At 40.0% G+C, this 25,507-nt stretch overlaps 1 protein-coding gene, 1 long non-coding RNA gene and 1 pseudogene across 2 annotated transcripts in view; 1 reads left to right on the top strand and 2 right to left on the bottom strand.

Moving 5' to 3' along the window:
• LOC101013308 lies at positions 1-591 on the bottom strand (annotated as a pseudogene).
• Positions 592-18,726: 18,135 nt separating this feature from the next.
• LOC116274460 lies at positions 18,727-21,455 on the bottom strand. The gene is made up of 2 exons (XR_004183109.1): positions 20,277-21,455; positions 18,727-18,992 (listed from the first exon to the last, which is right to left on the bottom strand). It is a non-coding gene; the product is annotated as an uncharacterized LOC116274460 (long non-coding RNA).
• A 3,984-nt stretch (positions 21,456-25,439) lies between these two features.
• Positions 25,440-25,507, top strand: part of UBN2 (ubinuclein 2) — a 100,566-nt gene continuing 100,498 nt past the window's right edge. Inside the window, exon 1 of the mRNA XM_017957214.3 lies at positions 25,440-25,461. The gene's annotated coding sequence lies outside the window, so the exon portion shown is untranslated. The remainder of the gene's footprint in view (positions 25,462-25,507) is intronic.

Here is a 25,507-nt window from a genome sequence, read left to right as displayed (position 1 = left end):
TTAGAACCCAGGGACTCCATAATCATCTAGCATTCATTGGATGTTGTATCTATGGTTAGAAATGTACATGATAGGAACTCCTGGAATCTTGGAGATTCTTCTTTTAAGGTCCTGGTCAACCGTGGCCACAATGCAACATTTGTGCTGAGTTTCTGTCTGTACTAAGCAGTCATCTGCATCGGTTCCTTTGTGTGTGCATGGTAATCATTCAAACCTTGGATCCGTGGAGATCTCTTACAGCCACTCAATACTTCTGCCCCAATTTCTCAATTTCAGCCATTATACAATCAGTTATATAAGGGATACACTTGGCCTACAGACAGTTCATCATTGACTGCACTGAGTCTGATTTGGCTTTAATGGAAAAGTTGATAAAGTTGGTGTCAACAAGGATGTGGTAAGGTGGCCCAGCTGTGTATTATATTGGAAAAATAAGCAGGAAGGGTGTTGAGGAACTTCTCTTTCCTTTAGTATGTTGGATTCTTTCTTTTCTTCCTTTTTAGGTTTTAATCGATCCCTTTCTTTAAGCCTCTGATGTCTGAGACTAAGCATTGGCTTCATGGTTGCATAATTCCTTGATTTCTTTTGCCTCTGCACACTCACATCACACTCTTATTTCTTCCAGAATCCCATCTTAGCCTTTTTTTTTTTTTTTTTGAGACAGAATCTCGCTCTGTCACCCAGGCTGGAGTGCAGTGGCATGATCTTGGCTTGCTGCAACCTCTGCCTCCTGGGTTCAAGTGATTCTTCTGCCTCAGCCTCCCGAGTAGCTGGGGCTATAGGCACGTGACACCACACCCAGCTAATTTTTGTATGTTTAGTAGAGATGGGGTTTCACCATGTTGGCCAGGCTGGTCACAAACTCTTGACCTCAGGTGATCTGCCCACCTCGGCCTCCCAAAGTGCTGGGATTACAGGCATGAGCCACTGTGTCCGGCCTACATTGTACTTTTTAATGTAACCTGAGAACAAAGGAATCTTTAATATTCCTTTACCAGCCAGACACAGTGGCTCATGCCTGTAACCCAGGGCTCTGAAAGACTGAGGTGGGAGGATCACTTGAGCCCAGGAATTCAAGACCATCCTGGGCAGCATAGCAAAATGCCATCTCTAAAAAAAAAAAGAAACAAAAATTATTGCCCTTACATGGTGGCAGATGTGTGTAGTCCTAGCTACTCGGGAGGCTGGGATGGGAGGATCGCTTGAGCCCAGGAGTTCGAGGCTACTACAAGCTATGATCATGCCACTGCACTCCTGCCTGGGTGACAGAGCAAGACTCTGTCTCAAGAAGAAAAGAATAATTCTTTACCCTGATCATTTTATTTCAGTGAGAAAAAAATAAGGATGTGTTTAGATGGAATCATTCAAATGCCTTCCAAAGCAGGTACCCAACAGCAGCCACCGTGCCTGGCTTCCTATGACTTTTGACATGACTCCATCAGTCTGATAATTTCCTTGCTCTCTGACACAAGTTGTCTCTGACTTATCTTGTTCCTTTTCTACCCTAGACTTGGAATCATTCATTCTTCTGAGGAAAGCTAGGGTCCATATTGATTTTTAAAATCTTTCTTTCTTTCTTTCTTTTGTTATTTCTTTCTTTTCTTTTTTTTTTTTTTTTTTGAGACGAGGTCTTGCTCTGTCACCCAGGCTGGAGTGCAGTGGCACAATCATGGCTCACTGCAACCTCTGCCTCCTGGGCTCAAACCATCCACCCACCTTAGCCTCCTGAGTAGCTGGGACCGCAGGTGTGTGCCACCATGCCTGGCTAATTTTTGTATTTTGGGTAGAGACGGGGTTTCACCATGTTGCCCAGGCTAGTCTTGAACTCCTCAAGCAATCCTCCTGCCTCAGCCTCCCAAAGTGCTAGGATTACAGGCATGAGCCACCACTCCTGGCCTTAAAATGTTTCTTATAGGTGCCTCTTCCTTCTTGTATGACTAAGGCACTTGTACCTAGGAATCCAAGATCCAGCTGAGAAATTTACTTAAAATTTTTGATAAACATATGACAAAATATTCAATCTCCAGGATAAGGATGATATTTTTAAAATATAGTCAGTCTCACTGGAAAGCAAAGATATGCAACTATAAATTTTGTCACTTCTGTATTGGGTAAATGTTAAAAATTTGAGAATAACCAGCTGGGAAAAGAGTAGAGAAAACTCTCATGCACTAAGTATTAGGAAATAAATAGATACTACCTTTGCTTGGCAAGCAGTATGACAAATGTATCAAAATGTAGACTATCCTTTGATCCATCATTTCCAAATCTAGGAATGTATTCTAAGGAAATAGTTGGAGATATATGCATAAAGATATAGGCACAAACCTGATGATTAAAATATTGTTTATAGTAGTGTAAAAGGGAAACAACATAAATGATTGTTCCCAAATATATCCCTAGCATCTAACATGCAATATGGTAAGTATCCAGTGAATATTTCTTAGGTGAACTAATAAGTGAATATCCAGCTACAAGATGTTGGTTCCATAAATACAGGTGCATCTATAAAACATAATACTTTGCAATCATAATATGCTGGGCACAGTGGCTCATGCCTGTAATCCCAACACTTTGAGAGGTCAAGGCAGGAGGATTGCCTGAGCCCAGGAATTCAAAACCAGTCTGGGCAACATAGTGAGACTCTATTGCTACAAAAACATTAAAAATTAGCTGGGCATGATGGCCCAGGCTTGTAGTCCTGGTTACTCAGAGGGCTGAGGTGGGAGGACTGCTTGAGTCCAGGAAGTCAAGGCTGCAGTGAGATCTGTGATCACACCACTGCCCTCCAGACTGGGTGACAGGGTGAGACCCTGTTTCAAAAAATAATAATACTTTGCAATCATTAAAAAATGGTAAGGTAGATTTACATTTAATGACTGTGGTAGGCAGAATAATGGTCCCACAAATATGTCCATATGCAAATCCCTGGAACCTTAAAATACATGTAACTACATGGCAAGCGGGAATTAAGGTTTCAGACAGAACTAAAGTTGCTAATAAACTGGCCTTAAAATGGGACAGTTATCCTGGGTTATCCAGGCAGACGTGGTGTAATCACAGAGGTCCTTGGAAGAGGGAGAACCAAAGTCATGGCAGCATGAGAATGACTCAGCTGAAGCTGCTGGCTTTGAAGATGGAGGAAGAAAGCCATGAACCAAGCAATGTAGGCTTCCTCTAGAAGCTGGAAAGGGAAAGGAAGTGGATTCTCCCCTGGAGTTTCCAGAAAGGACTGCAGTCCTGCCAACAATATGACTTTGGCCCAGTTAGACCCATTTTCAGACTTCTGACCTATAGAACTGTAAGATAAATTTGTGTGGTTTTAAGCCACTAAATTTGTGATAACTTGTCACAGCAACAATAGGAAACTAAAAACACTTTAGAAACATTTATAAGACATACTGATAAGTCTTAAAAGTAGGTTACAAAATAACTTTGTGTTGTTGTTAGTTTGAATATATCCTCCAAAACTCTTATGTTGGAAACTTAATCCCCACTGCAACATTGTTAAAAGGTAGGATCTTTTGGGAGGTGTGTAGGTTATGAGGGTTCAGCCCCCACAAATGGATTAATGCCTCTATGAAAAGGGCTTTGGAGAGCGGGTTTGCTCTGTCTTGCTCTTCTGCCTTCCTTCATGGGAGAACTCAGCAAGAAAGCACTTAGATGCTGGTGCCTTGATTTTTGTCTTCCCAGCCTTCAGAACTGTGAGATAATAACTTTCTGTTCATTATAAATTACCCAATCACAGGTATTCTGTTATAGCAGAACAAAATGGACTAAGACACATGTGATTTCATTTGTGCATATACATTTGTCTGTATATGCATAAAGACATCAAGAAGGATGCTCATGAAAAGTTAAATTTAGACTTTTATTAATAATCATTATACATCTATCTAAGAGTAGCTGAAGAAAAGATATTTTCTTCTGGTATAACCAAAAGACTGGAAGTAGGTGATTACTGGCATAGGTTCCTGGAAGGAGAAATGACCACCCAATGGTCTTGGGGACCCAGTGAATCCACAGTAAGATGAACTTTGGCCAGGACTGCATTTATTACCTCGTCTGCCAACTCCAACAAAGGAAACCAGGATGACATTTGGGTCTCTGTGTATAAATGTTAACTAAAACCCTGTGTCTCATAATCCTCAAAATAGTTGGGTATTCCCTAGTGTACTGTCCCTGAGTAAATGGTGATAGGTCCTTTTGGGAAAGGACTGAGGATATCATTAATGTACATGTATTTGGTAGTCATTACATGACTGTATACATTTGCCAACTCTCATAGAAATGTACATTTTAAATAGGTGGGTTTCTTTGTATAATAAACCTATTTTTGAGGGAGTGGAGTGAGGGTTGAAAAATTACTATTGGGTACAATATTCACTATTCAGGTGATGGGTACATTAAAAGCTCAGACGTCCCCACTACGCAATATATGCAGGTAAGAAACCTGGACTTGAAATTCAGAGGATCATAGAGGCTACTATGAGCAACAAGCCAAAAAACCTAAAGAAATTGACAAATTCCTAGACGCATATGACCTACCAAAATTGAACCAGGAAGAAATCCAAAACCTAAACAGACCAATAATAAGTAACAGAATCGAAGCCATAATAAAAATTCTCCCAGCAAAGAAAAGCCCAGGACCCAATAGCTTCACTACTAAATTTTACCAAATATTTAAAGAAGAAATAATACCAGTCCTATTCAAACTATTTCAAAAAAGAGAAGAGGAGGGAATCTTTCCAAACTCATTCTATGAGGCCAGTATTACCTTGATACCAAAACCAAAGACACATCAAAAAAAGAAAACTACAGGCCAGTATCTCTGATGAACATGGATGGAAAAATCCTCAACCAAATACCAGTAAACAAAATTTAACAACACATTGAAAAGATCATTCATTATGACCAAGTGGGATTTATCCCAGGAATGCAAGGATGGTTCAATAGATGCAAATCAATCAATGGGATACATCATATCAACAGAATGAAGGACAAAAACCATGTGACTACTTCAACTGACAGTGAAAAGAATTTCATAAAATTCAATATCCCTTCATGATTAAAAAAAAAAAACTAAAAAAACTGGGTATAGAAGGAACACACCTCAACACAATAAAAGCTATATATGACAGACCCACAGCTAGTATCATATTGAATGGCTAAAATGGAAAGCCTTTCCTCTACGATCTAGAACAAGACAAGGATGCCCACTTTCACCAGTTTTTCGACATAGTACTGGAATACCTAGCTAGAACAATCAGATAAGAGAGAAATAAAGGGCATCCAAAGTAGAAAAGAATAAGTCAAATCATCCTTGTCTGCAGATGATATGCTCTTATATTTGGAAAAACCTAAAGACTCCACCAAAAAAAAAAAAAAAAAAAAAACTGTTAGAACTCATAAATTCAATAAAGTTGCACCAGTACCATTTCTACATGCCAACAGCAGTACCATTTCTACATGCCAACAGCAGTACCATTTCTACATGCCAACAGCAAGCAATCTGAAAATGAAATCAAAAAAGTAATTCCATTTACAATAACTACAAATAAAATGAAATACCTAGGAATTAAGTAGTGAAATATCTCTACAATAAAAACTATAAAACATTGATGCAAGAAATTGAAGAGGACACGCACAAAAATGGAAAGATATGCCATGTTCATTGGTTTGAGGAATCAATATTGTTAAAATGTCCAAACTACCCAAAGTAATCTACAAATTCAATGCAGTCCCTAGCAAAATACCAATGACATTCTGCACAGAAATAGAAAAATAAATCCTAAAATTTATGTGGAACTACAAAAGACCCAGAATGGCCAAAGCTATCTTGAGAGAAAAGAACAAAACTGGAGGACTCACAGTACCTGGCCTCTAAATATACCCCAGAGCTATAGTAACCAAAACAGCATGGTACTGGCATAAAAACAGACATGTAGACCAATGGAGCACAATAGAGAACCCAGAAATAAATCCATACGTCTACAGTGAACTCATTTTTGACAAAAGTGCCAAGAACATCTACTGGGGAAAGGACAGTCTCTTCAAAAACTGGTACTGGGAAAACTGGATATCCACATGCAGAAGAATGAAACTAGATTCCCATCTCTCACCCTATACAAAAATCAAATCAAAATGGATTAAAGACTTAAATCTAAGACCTCAGACAAAGAAACTACTACAAGAAAACATTGGGGAAACTCTCCAGGACATTGGTGTGGGCAAAGATTTCTTGAGTAAAAACCATAAGCACAGGCAACTGAAGCAAAAATGGACAAATGGGATCACATCAAGTGAAAAAAGCTTCTGCACAGCAAAGGAAACAATCAACAAAGAGAAGTGACAACCCACAGAACAGAGAAGATATTTGCCAACTACCCATCTGACAAGAGATTAATAACCAGAATATAGAAGGAGTTCAGGTCCGAGCTTGGTGACTCATGCCTGTAATCCCAGCAATTCGGGAGACCGAGGTGGGTGGATCATGAGGTCAGGAGTTTGAGACCAGCCTGGTCAATATGGTGAAACCCCATGTAGCAGGACAAGCCGCAGACAAAACCCCTAAGACACAGAGTTAAAGAAGGAAGGGGTTTATTCAGCCGGGAGCATCAGCAAGACTCCTGTCTCAAGAGCCGAGCTCCCTGAGTGAGCAATTCCTGTTCCTTTTAAGGGCTCACAACTCTAATGGGGCTCCGCATGAGAGGGTCGTGATCAATTGAGCAAGCAGGAGGTACATGACTGGGGGCTGCATGCACTGGTAATTAGAACGAAACAGAATAGGACAGGGATTTTCACAGTGCTTTTCTATACAATGTCTGTAATCTATAGATAACATAACTGATTAGGTCAGGGATTAGTCTTTAACTACCAGGCCCAGGGTGTGGCACCGGGCTGTCTGCTTGTGGATTTCACTTCTGCCTTTTAGTTTTTACATCTTCTTTCTTTGGAGGCAGAAATTGGGCATAAGACAATATGAGGGGTGGTCTCCTCCCTTACCTGTATCTACTAAAAATACAAAAATTAGCAGGGGGTGGTGGCACATGCCTGTAGTCCCAGCTACTCAGGAGGCTGAGGCAGAAGAATCGCTTGCACCTGGGAGGCAGAGGTTGCAGTGAGCCAAGATGGTGCCACTGCACTCCAGCCTGGGCAACAGAGCGTGACTCCATCTCAAAAAAAATAAAAATAAAAAAATAAAAGAAGGAGCTCAAACAACTCAATAGGGAAAAAAAGTAATAATCCAATTTGAAAATGGGCAAAAGATCTGAATAGATATTTCTTAAAAGAAGACATACAAATGACCAATGGGTATAAGAAAAGGTGCTCAACATCATTGATCATCAGAGAAATGCAAATTAAAATTAGAGTGAGAGATCATCTCACCCCCTTAAAGTGGCTTTTATGCAAAAGACAGGCAACAACGAATGCTGGAGAGGATATGGAGAAAAAGGACCCTTGTACACTGTTGGTGGGAATGTAAATTATCACAACCACTATGGAGAACAGTTTGGAAGTTCCTCAAAATACTAAAAACAGGATGACCATGTGATCCAGCAATCTCACTGCTAGGTATATGCCCAAAAGAAAGGAAATCAGTTTATCAAAGAGACATCTGCACACTTCTGTTCATTGAAGCACTATTTACAATAGCCGAAATTTGAAAGCAGCCTAAGTGTCCATCAGTAGACAAATGGATAAAGAAAATGTGGTACATACGCACAATAGAGGACAATTTAGCCTTAAAAAGAATGAGATCCTGTTATTTACAACAGCATGGATGGAACTGGAGGTCATTATGTTAAGTGAAATAAGCCAGACACAGGAAGACAAACCTCACATGTTCTTACTTATTTGTGGGAGCTAGAAGTTAAAACACTTGAACTCATGGAGATAGAGAGTAGAATGATGGGTTACTAGAGGCTAGAAAGAATATGGGTGGGGCATGCTGTGGGGGTGGTTAATGGGTACAAAAAAATAGAAAGAATGAATAAGGTCTAGTGTTTGATAGCACAACAGATGCTAAAAATAAAAATAGCCAGGCACAGCGTTGCAGGGCTGTAGTTCCAGCTACTCAGAAGACAGACAGGAAGATCCCTTGAGCCCTGGAGTTCAAGACTACAGTGAGCTGTGATCATATTACTGCACTCCAGCCTGGGCAATAGACAAGACCCTGTCTCAAAAAATAAAAAAAGAATAATGATAATTTAGTTGTACATTTTAAAATAACAAAAAATATAACTGGATTGTTTTTAACATGAAGGATAAATGCTCAAGGTGATGACTACCCCCATTTACCCTGATGTGATTATTACACATTGTATCCCTGTGTATGAGATATCATGTGCCCCATAAATATATATACCTACTAGGTACCCACAAAAATTAAACATTATAAAAAAGAAACCTGTACTTATACTCCCTAAATATATAAAAAATTTAAAAAAAAACAGTAAAGCTATTTTTTAAATCTCTGGTTTAATTTATTTTTTCCAATCTCAGTAGTGCTCACTCTCCATGGTCACAACTACTAACCAGAGACTAGAATTAGACCTGGGTATCATTCCAGAGTGTCAATGAAATTGAAAAAGAAAACTATGGGAACACCAGAGACAAAGAGAACTCAATCACTGGGGGAGGTGGGCACAAGCTGCAAACAATCAAAAATCACATCGACAAACAACGTCGGACTTTTTTTTTTTTTTTTTTTTTTTTTCTGAGACGTTTTGTTCTTGTTGCCCAGGCTGGAGTGCAATGGCATGAGCTCGGCTCACTGCAACCTCCGTCTCCCAGATTCAAGTGATTCTCCTGCCTCAACCTCCTGAGTAGCAGGGATTACAGACACCCACCACCAGGCCTGGCTAGTTTTTTGTATTTTTAGTAGAGACAGGGTTTCACCATGTTGGACAGCCTGGTCTTGAACTCCTGACCTCAGGTGATCTACCTGCCTTAGCCTCCCAAAGTTCTGGGATTACAGGCATGAGCCACCGTGCCTGGCCGACATCAGACTTCTTAGTAGCAACTCTGGACACTAAAATAATGATGTGATGCCTTAAGAATTCTGAGGAAAATATATTTCCAACTAAAAACTGTCATTCAAATATGTAGTAGAACAAATATCTTTTCAGACATGTATATAGCATAAAATTATTTGCTGAATAATGTACTCCCTCAAAAATACGGGAACAAATTCAGGGAAAAAGACATGGTGGTATAAGAAACAAGGGCTCCAACTTGAGTACAAGAGAGATGAAGGGGGCCGGGCGCAGTGGCTCACACCTGTAATCCCAGCACTTTGGGAGGCCAAGGCGGGCAGATCATGAAGTCAGGAGTTTGAGACCACCCTGGCCAATATGGTGAAACCCCATCTCTACTAAAAAAAAATACAAAAATTAGCCGAGCGTGGTGGCACGTGCCTGTAGTCCCAGCTACTCAGGAGGCTGAGACAGAAGAATCACTTGAACCAGGGAGGTGGAGGTCGCAGTGAGCTGAGATCGCGCCACTGCACTCCAGCCTGGGTGACAGAACGAGACTGTGTCTCAAAAAAAAAAAAAGAGAGATGAAGGGAATACTCTGACTAATGGTGGGGACATATTTCAAGACAGGTCAGAAGCAGGTCAGAAGGCTCCAAGATAGGCTCAAGCAAGATTAAATACACAAATACCTCATTTATCAACACATCAATAACATGTTTATTAACACTGTGAGGCCGGGCGCGGTGGCTCAAGCCTGTAATCCCAGCACTTTGGGAGGCCGAGACGGGCGGATCACGAGGTCAGGAGATCGAGACCATCCTGGCTAACACGGTGAAACCCCGTCTCTACTAAAAAACACAAAAAACTAGCCGGGCGAGGTGGCCGGTGCCTGTAGTCCCAGCTACTCGGGAGGCTGAGGCAGGAGAATGGCGTGAACCCGGGAGGCGGAGCTTGCAGTGAGCTGAGATCCGGCCACAGCACTCCAGCCTGGGCGACAGAGCAAGACTCCGTCTCAAAAAATAAAAAAATAAAAAAAAACACTGTGAGAATTCGGAGATGAGTTACATAGAAAACTAAGCAAATGAGAAGACAATTAGAAGGTGTACAAGAAAGGAAAAGTATTAATAAGATACTTCATGGATCAGTCATAAAAACTATTTATTTGGTCCTAAAACTGAACACTCATTCAACCAAAAATTGACCCAACTGTATTAGGAGGATGGGGAGATAGGAACTATCCATGTGTGGGGGGTATGTGTGTGTGAGAGAGAGTGTGTGGACACCAAATCCCCATATTTCATTGCAATATGATAAATGCAATGCATTTAGACTGAAACTCTCATATTTAGTTCTGAGAAGCAGAGGAAGCTGAGCAAAGCAAAGAATCAAAGAGACAAGCCATATTTGTAGGAAGCACTTTGCCCTGCAGAAGAGAAGACATCATTGTGAACAGTTCCACAGCTGCTTATCAAATAAGATGGAGAAGAGTAAATGCAAAATTTGGAGTCAGGTAAATGCCTGCTAAATAGGTGGGCACATGGCTGTGGGGTCCCCCTACATGTATATTCATCAAAATAGCTGGTCCAGGAAAACTCTTCCTTAAAGAAGAGCAACCACACAAACAACACAGCTGAGAGTCTATAGAAAATTAACAGAAGAGGAAAAAAAAAACAGAAGGGAAAGGAACAAAAAAATCAAATGGTGGACAGAATATTAATAGAAAATAGATAACTAGGATATTCATGTATAGGAAAGCTATCACCAGACATTTTACTCTGACAGTGTATTAGTCTGTTCTCACATTGCTATAAAGAAATACCTGAGACTGGGTAATTTATAAAGAAAAGAGGTTTAATTGGCTCGCGATTCTGCAGGCTGTAGAGGAAGGCAGCATCTGCTGGACTTCCGGGGAACCCTCAGAAAACTTACAATTATGGTGGAAGGCGAAGGGGGAAGGGGGAAGCAGGCTCATCTGATATGGCCACAGCAGGAGGGAGAGAAGCAGGGGAGGTGGCATACACATTTAAACAACCAGATCTTGTGAGAACTCAGTCACCACACAGTGCCAAGCAGGGGATGATGTTAACCATTCATGAGAACTCAGTCCCCATGAGCCAGTCACCTCCCTTCATGCCCTACCTCCAGCAGTAGGGATGACATTTCAACATGAGATTTGGGTGGGGACGCAGATCCAAACCATATTGGATAGAAAGGTAGAAAGTAGTATTAGTACACTGATACTAGGTCGGTGCAAAAGTAATTGCGGTTTTTGCCATTACTTTCACTGACAAAAAATGCAATGACTTTTGCACCAACTTAATACATTTAAGATAAATCAAATAGTAGGACTGAGTGTATTTTGCAATACCAACTTAAACACAAAATGTAGGAAAAAACCACTAATTTCATAATTGAATTATAGTGTGAAATGATAGATGTGTTTCCAAAAATTAAAGGTTAAGGGCATAGAGTAAGACCCTGTCTCAAAAAAATTAATAATAATGTAATTGTACATTTTAAAATAACAAAAAGAGTATAATTGGATTGTTTGTAACATGAAGGATAAATGCTAGAACAAAAATATAAACCTTCCAAATTGTTGGAAGTAACATACACAAAATAAAGCAAATGGATAAACTCATGGAGGATTTTTTTAAGGTTTAAAGGAGAGAGAATGACATAAAATAATGTGATAGATGTATGCTCAAACATACCTCTGGTGTCAAAAATGCAAATAGGCTTAACTCACCTATTAAAAGAAAAAGATTGGCAGATTGGACCACAAAGCAAAATCTAACTCTGTGCTGTTACTTCTACTCAGAACAAAGTGATGCATAAATGTTGATAATAAAAAGATGGGCACTAGTACAATTAGGCAAATGCAAATAAAAAGAGAGCAGGTGTCACAATCAAACAAGGTTGAATCCAGGTCAAAATCATTAAGCAAGTCAAAGGAACACACTTTGAATGATAAAGGATCCATTTCTCAATGAAGATATAACAGATATAACAGTTATGAATATGCAGCAAAGAAACTGGCATCAATATTCAAAAACAAAAATGGTAAGAGTCACAAGGACAGTAGAAACGGAAGATTACAGGTCATGAGAGTTGACATGAAAAAGGAGTAAAGCTTATAGGCAATCTAAATATCACAAATAATAAAGAATAGATTGTAAATATAGCTTACGCCTTGAAAACAAAGAATAGGATCCATAGCATGTTCAATAAAACTGACTGTACCTTAGGTCACGAAGAAAACAACACTAAACACTTACACGGGTGCTTACTATGCCCCAGCCACCCTTCTAAGCAATTCATGTATGTTAACTCACTTAATTCCAACAACTTTGAAAAGTACATATATTATGATTCCCATTTTGCAGATGAGGAGACTAAGGCACAGAATGGTTACATCACTTTTGCCAAGATTGCAGAGAGCATGCTAGTGAGCAGCAGAGCTGGAGTTTAACCCAGGCAGCCTGACTCCCAATCTGTGCTCTTAACCACTAGGCCAGAGACTTTTTTCAATAAGGTCTCAAAAGTAGAACCACTGCAGATAGTTTCTAATCACAATGCCCTAAAAGCAGAAGTTAATAGTAAAAACAAAAAAACTTAAGAACTCTGCCACCTAAAATTTAAAAAGAAAAAAATAAATGAACGAACCAACCAATCAACCAAAGAAACAAACAGTTAGCAAACAAAAACTACCTTTTTAAGTTCTGGGTAAAAGACAATCCAAACTGGACTAGAGTTAAAGCTCAGAAAACAAGGTCTTTAATTTTTATATTAATAAACAAACAAAAAAATGAGTGACTTAAGGATCTTATCAAGAAGTTATAAAAACATAATTGAAATAAAAATAAGGAATCCACATAGAAAAATGAAATTAATGAATTTATGAATAGAAAAAACTGTACTACCAATAAATAAGTGAAAGAGCTGGTTCTTTGAAAAAAAGGTAAACCAATAAAACAGAAGAGCCTTTAAAACAAGCAAAAGAAACGAAAACATACAAAATATTATAGATCTTAGATAAATTCACAGAAGTGGAAAATCCTGGTTAAAGAGTATGAACATTTATAATTTTGACAGATATTGCTGATATGCCATATACAAAAGATTTTGCCAATTTCCATCTCCACCAGCAATGAATGGAACCGATTGTTTCCTCACATGTTCAGCAACAGAGTATTAGCCATTTTTAAAATGTGCCAACCTAAAAGATGAAAAGTAGTGCCTCTGTATAGTATTATAGATACATGTCTATTTTTTTGTTTTGTTTTGTGGTTATAGTCTTTGCCAGAATTGGAATCTGTTTTGCTTGAGTCATGAGAAGAAGTTGGAAATTTTTCTCCTATTATGTATGCTGTATTACTTCAAATAATATTAAACCTATTTTTCTATAAGTGCTTCGTTGGATTCCTCTATGAAACTGTCTGGTCCTAGTTTTTTTGTTTTGTTTTGTTTTGTTTTGTCTTTGAGACAGGATCTCACTCTGTCGCCCAGGCTGGAGTGCTGAGGCATGATCGCGGCTCACGGCAGCCTTGAACTCCTGGGCTCAAGTGATCCTCCCACCTCAGACTCCCAGGTAGTTAGGACTACAGGCATGCACCACCATGCCTGGATAGTAAAAAAATTTTTTTTGTAGAGACAGGGTCTTGCTATATTGCCCAGATTGCTCTTGAACTCCTGGCCTCAAGCAATCCTCCTGCCTTGGCCTCCCAAAGTGCTGGGAATACAGGGCAACATTCTTGATTTCTTCTGTAGTAACTGGTCTGGATTTTCTGTCCTTTCTGAAACCAGTTTTGTTATCCTTTTTTTATGGATAAACCATCACTGTAATTCACATTTTTTACAACAAAGCATCCTGCATCTTTTTTTTTCTTTTTTTTTTTTTGAGATGGAGTCTCGCTCTGTCGCCCAGGCTGGAGTGCAGTGGCGCAATCTTGGCTCACTGCAACCTCTGCCTCCCAGGTTCAAGCCATTCTCCTGCCTCAGCCTCCCGAGTAGCTGGGATTATAGGTGTTTGCCACCATGCCTGGCTAATTTTTGTATTTTTAGTAGAGACAGGATTTCACCATGTTGGCCAGGCTGGTCTCACACTCCTGACCTCGTGATCCGCCTGCCTTGGCCTCCCAAAGTGTTGGGATTACAAGCATGAGCCACTGCACCTGGCCCTTTTTTTTTTCTTTTTGAAACAGAGGTTCGCTCTGTCCCCCAGGCTGGAGTGCAATGGAATCTTGGCTCACTGCAACCTCCACCCCCGGGGTTCAAACAATTCTCCTGCCTCAGTCTCCCGAGTTGCTGGGATTACAGGTGCCTGCCACCAGGCCCGGCTAATTTTCTTTTGTAGTTTTAGTTGGCCAGTCTGGTCTAGAACTCCTGACCTCTAGTGATCTGCCCTCCTTGGCCTCCCAAAGTGCTGGGATTACAGGCGTGAGCCACTGCGCCCTGCCCATCCTGCATTGTTTTGTTCTGCTATCTCATGTTGTAAACATCAGGTGGATTGCCTGACAGGCCCCTTACCCTTTCTTGGAGTGGCATCCTGCCCCCTATGCCCCTTCCACCTAATCAGAAGCTCCTGGTAGCCATACCTTTCCTCACAGTTGTTTGACCTAGGGATGAGCACCTGTCCCAAAATAGGTCAATCACAGATCCTTCCCTAGAATTTTGGAGGTAGGTGTAAGGGTTTCCAGTCTTAGTCTGGACTGGTCTCTTCAGTAAAGAAGGTATTTTTAAAAATTGCTAATTATAATAAGGCCATATTTTTAACCATGTAACTTGGGGAGTGGAGAAAACTAATCCACAGAAAGGGGAACAGAATGAAGTAGATCTTAGATGCATACATGAGACAGATACAAAATTGCCTGGAATCCATGTGACTTTTTAGTTCCTGATTCTGGTTCCATCTTCTTGGGACCTGACTGCAATCCTTCCCTTGGATTCTGGGAGTTATCCCGACCTCTGCTGTACAAACTCTTCTGTTTAAACTAGCTTAAGTTGATTTATAGTGCATGTAACCAAAAATTCTAACATATTCTTCAGTTCGAATTCCCACTGCCCCTCTTCTGGCTCTGTGCTGTCGGGGCAGCTCACTCCACCTTCCCAGGCTGTTAGAGTTCATCTCTAACACTATAGTCATGCCTGCCTTTTTCTTTCTTTCTCTTCTTCTTTTTTTTTTTTTTTTTTTTTTTTTGAGAGAGTCTCGCTCTGTCACCCAGGCTGGAGTGCAGTGGCATGGTCTCAGCTCACTGCAACTCCGCCTCCTGGGTTCAAGCAATTCTCCTGCCTCAGCCTCCTGAGTAGCTGGGACTACAGGCATGTGCCACTATGCCCAGCTAATTTTTGTATTTTTAGTAGAGATGGGGTTTCACCATGTTGGCCAGGCTGGTCTCAAACTCCTGACCTCAGGTAATCCACCAGCCTCGCCCTCCCAAAGTGCTGGGATTACAGGTGTGAGCCACTGTGCCTGGCCATGCCTGACCTTTTCTATTTATCCATATTCTCATCAAGTCCCTGTTTCCTCCACCAAATTTTCCCTGACTATTCTAAATTTCATTGATTTCTCCCTCCTCTGAATTTCCATGTTGCATTTATATATTGGAAGAGCTGAAAAATGTTACCCCCGCTATGCCAAATCACTCTCAAAGCTTTTTTAAATCTCAAGCCTCAGTGAATTTCACGTGGAATCTTTTAGTCCTCCTGCTTCTGCAGTGAAATTCCCACAGCTTTGACCCATGGTTACAACCTCATGAACCTATTCAAGACTAAATCGGCTGGGTGCGGTGGCCCATGCCTGTAATCCCAGCACTTTGGGAGGCTGAAGCAGGTGGATCACCTGAGGTCAAGAGTTCAAGACCAGCCTGGCCAACATGGCGAAACTCTGTCTCCACTAAATATACAAAAAAAAAAAAAAGATAGGTGGGCGTGGTGGCAGCCACCTGTAATCTCAGCTACTGGGGAGGCTGAGGCAGGAGAATCACTTGAACCTGGGAGGTGGAGTTTGCAGTGAGCCAAGATCGCGCCATTGCACTCCAGCCTGGATGACAAGAGTGAAACTCCATCTCAAAACAAAACAAAACAAACAAACAAACAAAAAGGACTAAATCTACTATTAATTTATTATTTCACTAATTCCAGCACGATTTGCAACAAAACAAGTTTTGCTCGAGGGAACTGTTCAACATTAATTAAAAAACAAAATTATTATACTTTATAAGCATAAAACCCGAATAGTACATAAAATGTCCATTATAAGTTCACAGTATAAACAAATGGTGGTATATTCATAAATGGAATACTATACAGCAGGAAAAAGGATAAACAACTGATGATATGCAGTAACATGGATGAATTCAAAACCATTGTGTTGAGAGAAAGAAGCCAGACATAATATATAAATACATACTGCAATGATTCCATGCACATAAGGTTCAAGAACAGGCAAAACTTATCTGTGGTGATGGATGTCAGACTGGAGGTTACCTCTGGGAGCATATGGAACAGAAAGGGGAAAGATGGACCTTTAGAAGTGATGGAAATCTTATACATCTTGAATGGATAGTGGTTAAAGGAATGTGTGCAAAGGGTAAAATTCACCAAGTGGTGTGCATCTTTCTGTATGTCTAGAATCCCTTAATTAATTTTTTTTTTTTTTTTTCAGACAGAGTCTCACTGTGTCACCCAGGCCTGGAGGGCACAATCTCCACCCAACCAATTCTCCTGCCTCAGTCTCCCAAGTAGCTGGGACTACAGGTGCAAGCCTGGCTTTTTTTTTTTTTTTTTTTTTTGAGATGAAGTCTCACTCTGTCACCCAGGCTGTAGTGCAGTGATGCAATCTCGGCTCACTGCCAGCTCCACCTCCCAGGTTCATGCCATTCTCCTGCCTCAGCCTCCTGAGTAGCTGGAACTACAGGTGCCCACCATCATGCTCAGCGAATTTTTTGTATTTTTAGTAGAGATGGGGTTTCACCGTGTTAGCCAGGATGGTCTCAATCTCCTGACCTCGTGATCCACCTGCCTCAGCCTCCCAGAGTGCTGGGATTACAGACGTGAGCCACAGCACGAAGTTTTTTTATTTTTATTTTTATTTTTTTTGTGTATTAACTAGTTATGGGGTTTCACCATATTGGCCAGGCTGGTCTCGAACTCCTGACCACAGGTGATCCTCCCGTCTTGGCCTCCCAAAGTATGGGGATTACAGGCATGAGCCACTGCGCCTGCCTAAAAATTTTAAAAGATGCAAATGTGCTGCTATGAGAGTGCCCCAAGGCTAAACAAGCACAGCTGGGCTGTCTCCATAGTTAAATCTGTGGGTCTGTCTTCTGTTTCTAAAACTGGGCCACGTAATATCCCTTTTGAGATCAGTTCTCAGTGTTGTGAATATACATGAAGAGATTTTTAAAAATAAATTCTTATATACATACACATACATACATGCATATACAAATAATACAGTAGTTCTCCCTTTTAACAAAATGTTCCTCTTTCTATCCTAATGGTAGTATATTAAATAATAGTCTGCATATTCCTTTTTTCACTTAAGAATAGATTTTGGTAATCAACTTTTTAAAAGATTGCATAGAATTTGATTGCATGGATTTACTCAAAATAAGAGAAATGTACAACAAAATCATTTTTTGAAATTTATGCCGGCCGGGTGCGGTGGCTCAAGCCTGTAATCCCAGCACTTTGGGAGGCTGAGACGGGCGGATCACAAGGTCAGGAGATCGAGACCATCCTGGCTAACACAATGAAACCCCATCTCTACTAAAAAAAAAATACAAAAAACTAGCCGGGCGAGGTGGCGGGCGCCTGTAGTCCCAGCTACTTGGGAAGCTGAGGCAGGAGAATGGCGTAAACCCGGGAGGCAGAGCTTGCAGTGAGTTGAGATCCGGCCACTGCACTCCAGCCCGGGCGACCGAGCGAGACTCTGTCTCAACAAAAAAAAAAAGAAAGAAAGAAAGAAATTTATTAGTTTTTGGCAAAGATTAAAACATTTGATAACATAAGTTGCCAAGGATATTGAGAAATAGAGACCCTCATGTATTGCCAGTGGAATATAAATCAGTACTTTCTATGGAAGGCAATTTATCAAAGTTAGAAATACACATATTATTTGGTTCGGCAATTGAGTTAGGTTGAACATATTTCATTGGTTTAAGAGCCTTATATTTCCCTTCCTGTGAACTATTTGTTCGTATCTTTTGCCATTTTTTCTAAGAGGTTATTGTTGTTTCTATGATCTGCAGGAGTTCTTTATAGATTAGGGAAATTTACTCTTTGTGAAATGTATTGTAAATTTTTTTTCCAGTTTCATCATTAGTCTTTTGATTAATGCTGTTTAAGCTGTTGAAATTATCAATCATACTTGGAAAGGCCTTTCTTAGTCTATGTTTTTTTAATCTCAGCCAATTTCTTCTAGAAATATGATGACTTCTTTTTTATATTTAAAACATTTATTCACTAGAAATTTATCCTTTTGTAAGGTGTGAGATACAATTTTATTCTAGTCTAGATAATTATCTGTTTGTCTTAAACCATTTATTGAATAATCTAAACTTTCCTCACTGATTTAAGATCCTTGCATATTCAACCAGAAAAAGACAGGAACCATAATGGAAATATGAATAATGATTATAAACAGGCAATTTACACAGGAAGAAACTTAAAAGACTAGCAGATATATGAAGAGATGCTCAAATTCCTTAGTCATCAGAGCAGTGCAAATTAAAATAATAATGAATGGCAGAAATTAAACTGTATTTATTTGTAGCAATATGGTGGGAGAAGAGGAGGTGATACAGGAACCCTAACACCACTGGCGTGACCATTTTGGAGAATAGTCTCTTAATGTGTACACATGCCTGAAGATCCAATGGTTCTTTCCTGGGTTGTCTCCGAAGTAAATTCTCATATAGACTCAAAGAGCACATGACTGAGGATGTTCATAGTTGCACTGTGGTGGTGGTGGGGCCAGGAGGTAGTTGGAGGCAATCCAAGCATCCATCACTGAGGAAGTAAACAGGCAAAATATGCAATTGCAGATTACTACTCAAAAGTTGTAAAAAAAAAAAAAAAAAAAAGTTGTAAACTGAATATATTATACACAGCAGCATGAGTGGATATTCAAAATACGGTGTTGAGCAAAAAAGGAAACAGAATGAGATATATAACACAATAACAAACTTACAAATTTAAAATATATACATGTAAAATAATAATATATACAAGGTCACATACAAAAAGTTAAAATTGGCCGGGCACGGAGGCTCACATCTGTAATTCCAGCACTTTGAGAGGCCGAGGTGGGCAGATCACCTGAGGTTAGGAGTTCAAGACCAGCCTGGTCAACATGGCAAAAACTCATCTCTACTAAAAATACAAAAATTAGCCAGGCATGGTGGCAAATGCCTATAATCCCAGCTACTCGGGAGTCTGAGGCAGGAGAATCGCTTGAACCAAGGAGGCAGAGGTTGCAGTGGGCCAAGATTGCGCCACTGCACTGCAGCCTGGGCGACAGAGTGAGACTGTCTCAAAAAAAAAAAAAAAAAAAGTTGAAATTGTAGAATTTTTGCCATTGGAGGCAATGAATGGAAATAAAGAGGAATTTCAAAGAGAGAGAAAAAGACTGATGATGATAATGTGCCACAAACTGTGAAATATGATTAATTCAACCTTCTTTGCCTGAAGTGAAAATTAAAAATAAAAAGCTCATTAAGGTTACCAATCTCTCTGCTCTCATCTTACTAGAATTCTTGGTAGCATTCAACAGTTAGTTGGCTACTCCAACTTTCTTGAAATGTGTTTGTTGTAAGATCATGTCACTTTTCTACTGAAAATTTTCCCAATGGCTTCTGGTTTCATTTACAGTAAGATCCAAACTTTTTGTTTTTGTTTTTGTTTTTGAGACAGGGTCTTGCTCTGTTGCCCAGACTGGATTGCAATGTTACGATCACAGCTCATTGTAGCCTCAACCTCCTGGGCTCAAGCAATCCTCCCACCTCAGCCTCCTGAGTAGCTGGGACTACAGGTGTGTGCCACCAAGCCTGGTTAATTTTTTTATTTTTAGAGACAGGTCTCATTATGTTGCTCAGTCTGGTTTCGAACTTCAGGGCTCAAGTGATCCTCCTGCCTCGGCCTTCCAAAGCGCTAGGATTATAGGTGTGAGCCACCATACCTGGCCAGATCCAATCTGTGCCATTCCATGACCTGGCCCTTCGCTCCCTCTCAGATTCCATCTTTGCTCACCCTGCTCACTGCACTTTGGTCACCCTCACCTTTCTTCCAACTCACCAAATCACTCCCTCCATAGGCTTCGTGCTTGCTTTTCTTTCTCTCTGATACTCTTCCTTTGGATCTTCACAGGGCATTTTGGTCTTTAAACTTAAATGTTGTCAAGAAGGGATGAGTAACTTGATCTCACAGGGTATTTTATTATGTATTTATTTATTTGCTAAACAAAACAAGAGTGCCTGATCTGACCTTACAGCATTACAGTTAAATAATATTAAAGGTATTTTGACTTTGTATTCTACAGGAATTGACTTTGACCTCTTCTCAGCTTCCTTGAAGGGCCCCCACTACCCAACAAAAGCATTTTGGATTTTCCAAATTTACATGGAAATGCATAAGTAGGTGTGCTCTATTCCTAGTCCCCAGTAACAAAATTACTTTCTCATCACCTGCTCAGTCTCTACTGGAAGAGACCGAACTAACTTTCAAATTGGTAATTGCAGCCAATTAGAAGTTTGTGAAACAGTTTTGAGAGTCACAAGCAGCATTTTAAAAACATGCAATATATTACCGTAGAATCTCATGGAAAATATCAGTGTACCACACTGATCCTTATCCAGGAATACAGACACTTTAACTGCTGATGAAGAGAAGGACAGGGAGGGAAGGGTGACTGCAGTCACTGGAACTCCTAGGTTCCTTTGTTGGACAGGTAACATTGTACAGCCTAATTTTAGGTTATCACAACTATCCGTGACTTATGAAATGAAGTAAAGGAGAATTTCATTCGGTGATTAAAAAAAACTCATAATTTTCAACTGGGATACACTGAAGAGCTTTAGGTATGTTTTTGGGAAAACACCATCATGTGTGTTGTGTGTGTGACGTGTGTGTGTGAACTATGATATATTAATCAAACTAGTATAAATTGCTCTCAAATAGATTGCTTTATTATTAGAAGAAAAAGGAATAAGAAAGTGAAAAATACAGAAACATATTCCAATTTAGCTGCTGGGTCTGGAATTATAGTGGAAATATTGAGAAAATGTTAACTCTATCATCAAACATTGACTTTACATCTCATTCTAAAAAGAAAAAGCACTTTTCCTGCAAATAAAAGCTTAATACCTTCAAAATTAAAAGGACATCTGAGGCTGGGCGTGGTGGCTCACACCTGTAATCCCAGCACTTTGGGAGGTCGAGGTGGGCGGATCATGAGGTCAGGAGTTCGAGACCAGTCTGGCCAACACAGTGAAACCCTGTCTCTAAAAATACAAAAATACAGAATTTTCTAAAAATTTCTAAAAATACAAAAATTAGCTGGGCGTGGCGGTGCGTGCCTGTAATCCCAGCTACTCGGGAGGTGGAGGCAGGAGAATTGCTTGAACTTAGGAGGCGGAGGTTGCAGTGAGCCAAGATAGCACCACTGTACTCTAGCCTGGGCAACAGAGCAAGAATCCATCTGGGGAAAAAAATAAAAGGATATCTGAAAATTTAGCATGATGAACTTGTTGATAAACCCCTCCTATATGTTCCTAAAAAAGGAGGGGGGTAGAGTTATTGACACAATTTCTCAGTTTTTCCACAAATCTTTTTAATTTTTTTGGTTACATAAATTAACCCATTTATTATAGGCTAGTGATGTCTCAAAGAGTAGAGGAGCGTCTACTGGTCTTTCAATTGCTTCAGTTCTTTACCTTGATAGCGGAAGTGGTATTGTAGGTCCAGACAATGTGGTTCCTGCATGAAGACACCGCTACTGTCTTCATACAGGAACCACAGTGCCAGATCCCCACAGCTCATCTCTGCATCTTGGTTTTGCCACAGAAAAGAGCAAATGTACTTGGAGTGCTGGCTGATTTCAATTTTCTTCACCATTTTCCGGAGGGAGGCCCCACAGTGGGTCCTATATTTACCAACGATTCCAACTTCTTGGTTCAGCCATGTTACCGTGAACTATGACCCAGCTCAGAGAGCTATTCCACAAATCTTAAGGAGAAAGACAATCAGTGTGCAAAAGAAATATGGGTCATAGTAAGTGCTGAAAAACTTCATCCGGTATTTATGGGTATGGTGCACATGCTTTCAGTGACAAATCAGCTGATAAATGAAAAACTATACTTCTTGGCAAAAACACAGTATCAGTGTATTACCTACCACAGAATATTTACAGCAACAATAACTATGATGTAGTAACAGTCCAACTTGCTAAGAGTACTAATACTGAAAGTTGCATAATATTTTTATGCCAGATATGTGTAGCAAGATAATTTTATAGAGGAATTATTGACTGTATAGAGAAAAATATATTCAGAATTTTAAAATAGTTCCCTTGGCCTCCATCACGGCAAGTAGTAGCAGCATCAGGGCGGCAGCAGTGATCAGAATGCGGTGAGGGAGATCGTGGACATTCTGCTTGTAGTCCCAGCTACTCTGGAGGCTGAGGCAGGAGAATGGCGTGAACCCGGAAGGCGGAGCTTGCAGTGAGCCGAGATCGTGCCACTGCACTCCAGCCTGGGCGACAGAGCAAGACTCCATCTCAAAAAAAAAAAAAAAAAAAAAAAGAAAAAGAAAAAAGAAAAAAAAGAGAGAGAGATTTCAAGAATTCTGAATATTGGCTTACTGGAAACTCTGGCTATTTGTGTACAGCTTTGTGAGCAAGAACTTAACCCAGAATTAATTAATAATCAAGGAAATATCACTGGTTATTAAGGAGCTTCGAAAGACTACCAAAGCACTAAAGGCTGCTGAAAACATGACAAGCTAACTTTCTGGAGAAATCCTGATATGTCGAGCTCTTCAAGAGGATTTGAAGACTGCATTGTAATCAAGAACGTACAGTGAAACTACTGCATGCAGCAGTGTAGAAAAATTGTCCTTTTTAAAAGAATTATAGAATCATAGCTTTATAAATCAGTGGGAAAGTGGCTTATAAAGCGAACTATCAGGTGTGTTCACATTGCATCTTACTTTTTAAAATGGCACCAATGTATTGGCATTGCTATGTTTATATTTAGCATTCCTTATTTATAGCTCTAATAGCTTTAATTTTCTGAGCAGTTTATTACATGTTTATATCTGCTGTGCCTGGTTGAAGTATGGTGGAACCCATTAGTAATACGGTGTGGTGGTTATATGACTTGACGTTTCCTTTATAAACTAATTTTGAATTGTTTATGCACAATAACTATGGATTTATGTTGTACTCTAACAGGATTTCAGCCACCATTTGTGAATTTTGATTTAGGTTCATTATATCAGAATCTTGTGTTTTAAATTAAGAACATGGAAAACACTTCTTGTAATCTGCCCTTTAACAAAGAACATAGAGTTTTCAGTTTGTTGGGCAGTTAATAGGGTGAACCAGATCATTTTTATTGATTTAAAAAATTAATTTGATTAAACTTGGTATTTTATGAAGAGAATAAATTATTACAGCTTAGTACTTCATTTACACAGAAAAATGATTGTGAGGTATGAAATTTATCATGATGTTGGACTAAGATTAAAGAAGAATTTATTGCTATGAAGAACATGCATATGCATTATTACTATTCACGACAGCCTATATATCTGAACTAGGGTTTTCAATTTTGATCAGTTTAGAAAAGAAAAAGATCAGCTGGGCGCGGCGGCTCAAGTCTGTAATCCCAGCACTTTGGGAGGCCGAGACAGGCAGATCACGAGGTCAGGAGATGGAGACCATCCTGGCTAACACGATGAAACCCCGTTTCTACTAAAAAATACAAAAAAAACCCAAAAAAACCCAAAAAACTAGCCGGGCGAGGTGGCGGGCGCCTGTAGTCCCAGCTACTTGGGAGGCTGAGGCAGGAGAATGGCATAAACCCGAGAGGCGGAGCTGAGATCCAGCCACTGCACTCCAGCCTGGGCGACAGAGCGAGACTCCGTCTCAAAAAAAAAAAAAAAGAAAAAAGAAAAGAAAAAGATCAGGCGCCACAGTGGATCAGATGTTCATGTACCACTGTCCTCATGAATACTGGAGTGCAATAAACCTATGAACAGGCAAGAACTTCCATGGCGTTAAAGAAAATCTTTCCTAATGTGCTTCTATATGATATTAACATTTTTTCCTACACTGTATAACAAAATATTTTATATTAACTCTGTTGCGTCTGTTGCTTTTACTTTATCCTAAGCAGTAGGTAAGTATTGTGAAACTTGTATTTCAGATATGCACATATGTGTTATGTATATATGGGTGTACATTCTGGGTTACAGTGTAAAATTTCTTACTGTGGGTTGTGGATCAAAAAGTTGGAAAACTCAGTGGGTTAGAAGTTAGAAGATAATGTTGGACAAGTAACACACCTGTACTAGGATTTGGCCCACAGACCATCAGTTTGCAGTCTCTGAGCTAAACTGTGGAGGATATTGAATATGAGTATACATTCATAGAACTTAGTTTGTAGGTAAGTTGCAGCCAGAGCAGAGAATGATATAATAAAAACTCTTTTAGAGATATTAATATGACCCCGTCTCAAGACTGGCGGGGATAGAGACTGAAGGCAGGTCATTTAAGTATCACAAAGACAATCTAAAAATGAGACCCGAATTCGTAATCAGAAAAGGAGCAATGGGGAAGGAGATAACGGAGGTAAAACATGGTGCTGAGGAGAAAAGATAGGGTTTTAGAGTTGGGAGAGATCTTTGGAATCATAGATTTCATCACCATCTTCGTCCAAGTAGGGAAAGTAATAGGAGAGGAAAAAATAGTACCCTCTCAGAATTTGTCTATGACGTCACAGACTTAATAAAAGAGCTTTCAACAGTTAATCCAGTTAATGCAATTAACAGAAGGCTTGGATGTGAAGGGCGACCCCTCAAATTTACTTTTTATTCAATGGATTAAAATGGCCAGTAATTCTCATCCTTTCAGACCTGACTTCCAATTAATTAATTACAAGTGAGCCTATGGGGCGTGCCCAATCAATTCCTTCCCCAACCTGAAATGGGTCCTTTAGCATTCTTTTAAACAGTACGTTTCCTGAAATACCACCAAACCCTCTTAAGAAGTTTTCTGTGATTTCAACAGTTTAGGCCTTCTGAATGAGCCCAGAACTCTTCACCTGCTTGTTAATTTTCCAACTGCAAAGCGTTATTGAACATTTAATGACCCTGCCCCACGCAACGCCCACTGCGGCCGAGCGAGGGAAACCAGAGTAGGTCGAGGAAGGGGAGGCCTGCGCTTTCGGGAGGGAAGCCGCTGGCGCTAGTCGGGCTGAAGGTGGGCACTTCCTATTTTCCCTCGATACTTAAGGCTACGGGGACAC

Source organism: Papio anubis, chromosome 4 (genome assembly GCF_008728515.1).
Source record: "Papio anubis isolate 15944 chromosome 4, Panubis1.0, whole genome shotgun sequence".
In the NCBI taxonomy this organism is placed as follows: Eukaryota; Metazoa; Chordata; class Mammalia; order Primates; family Cercopithecidae; genus Papio; species Papio anubis.
The sequence above is the reverse complement of the archived record's forward strand: the minus strand, read 5'-3'. Positions and strand labels throughout refer to the sequence as shown.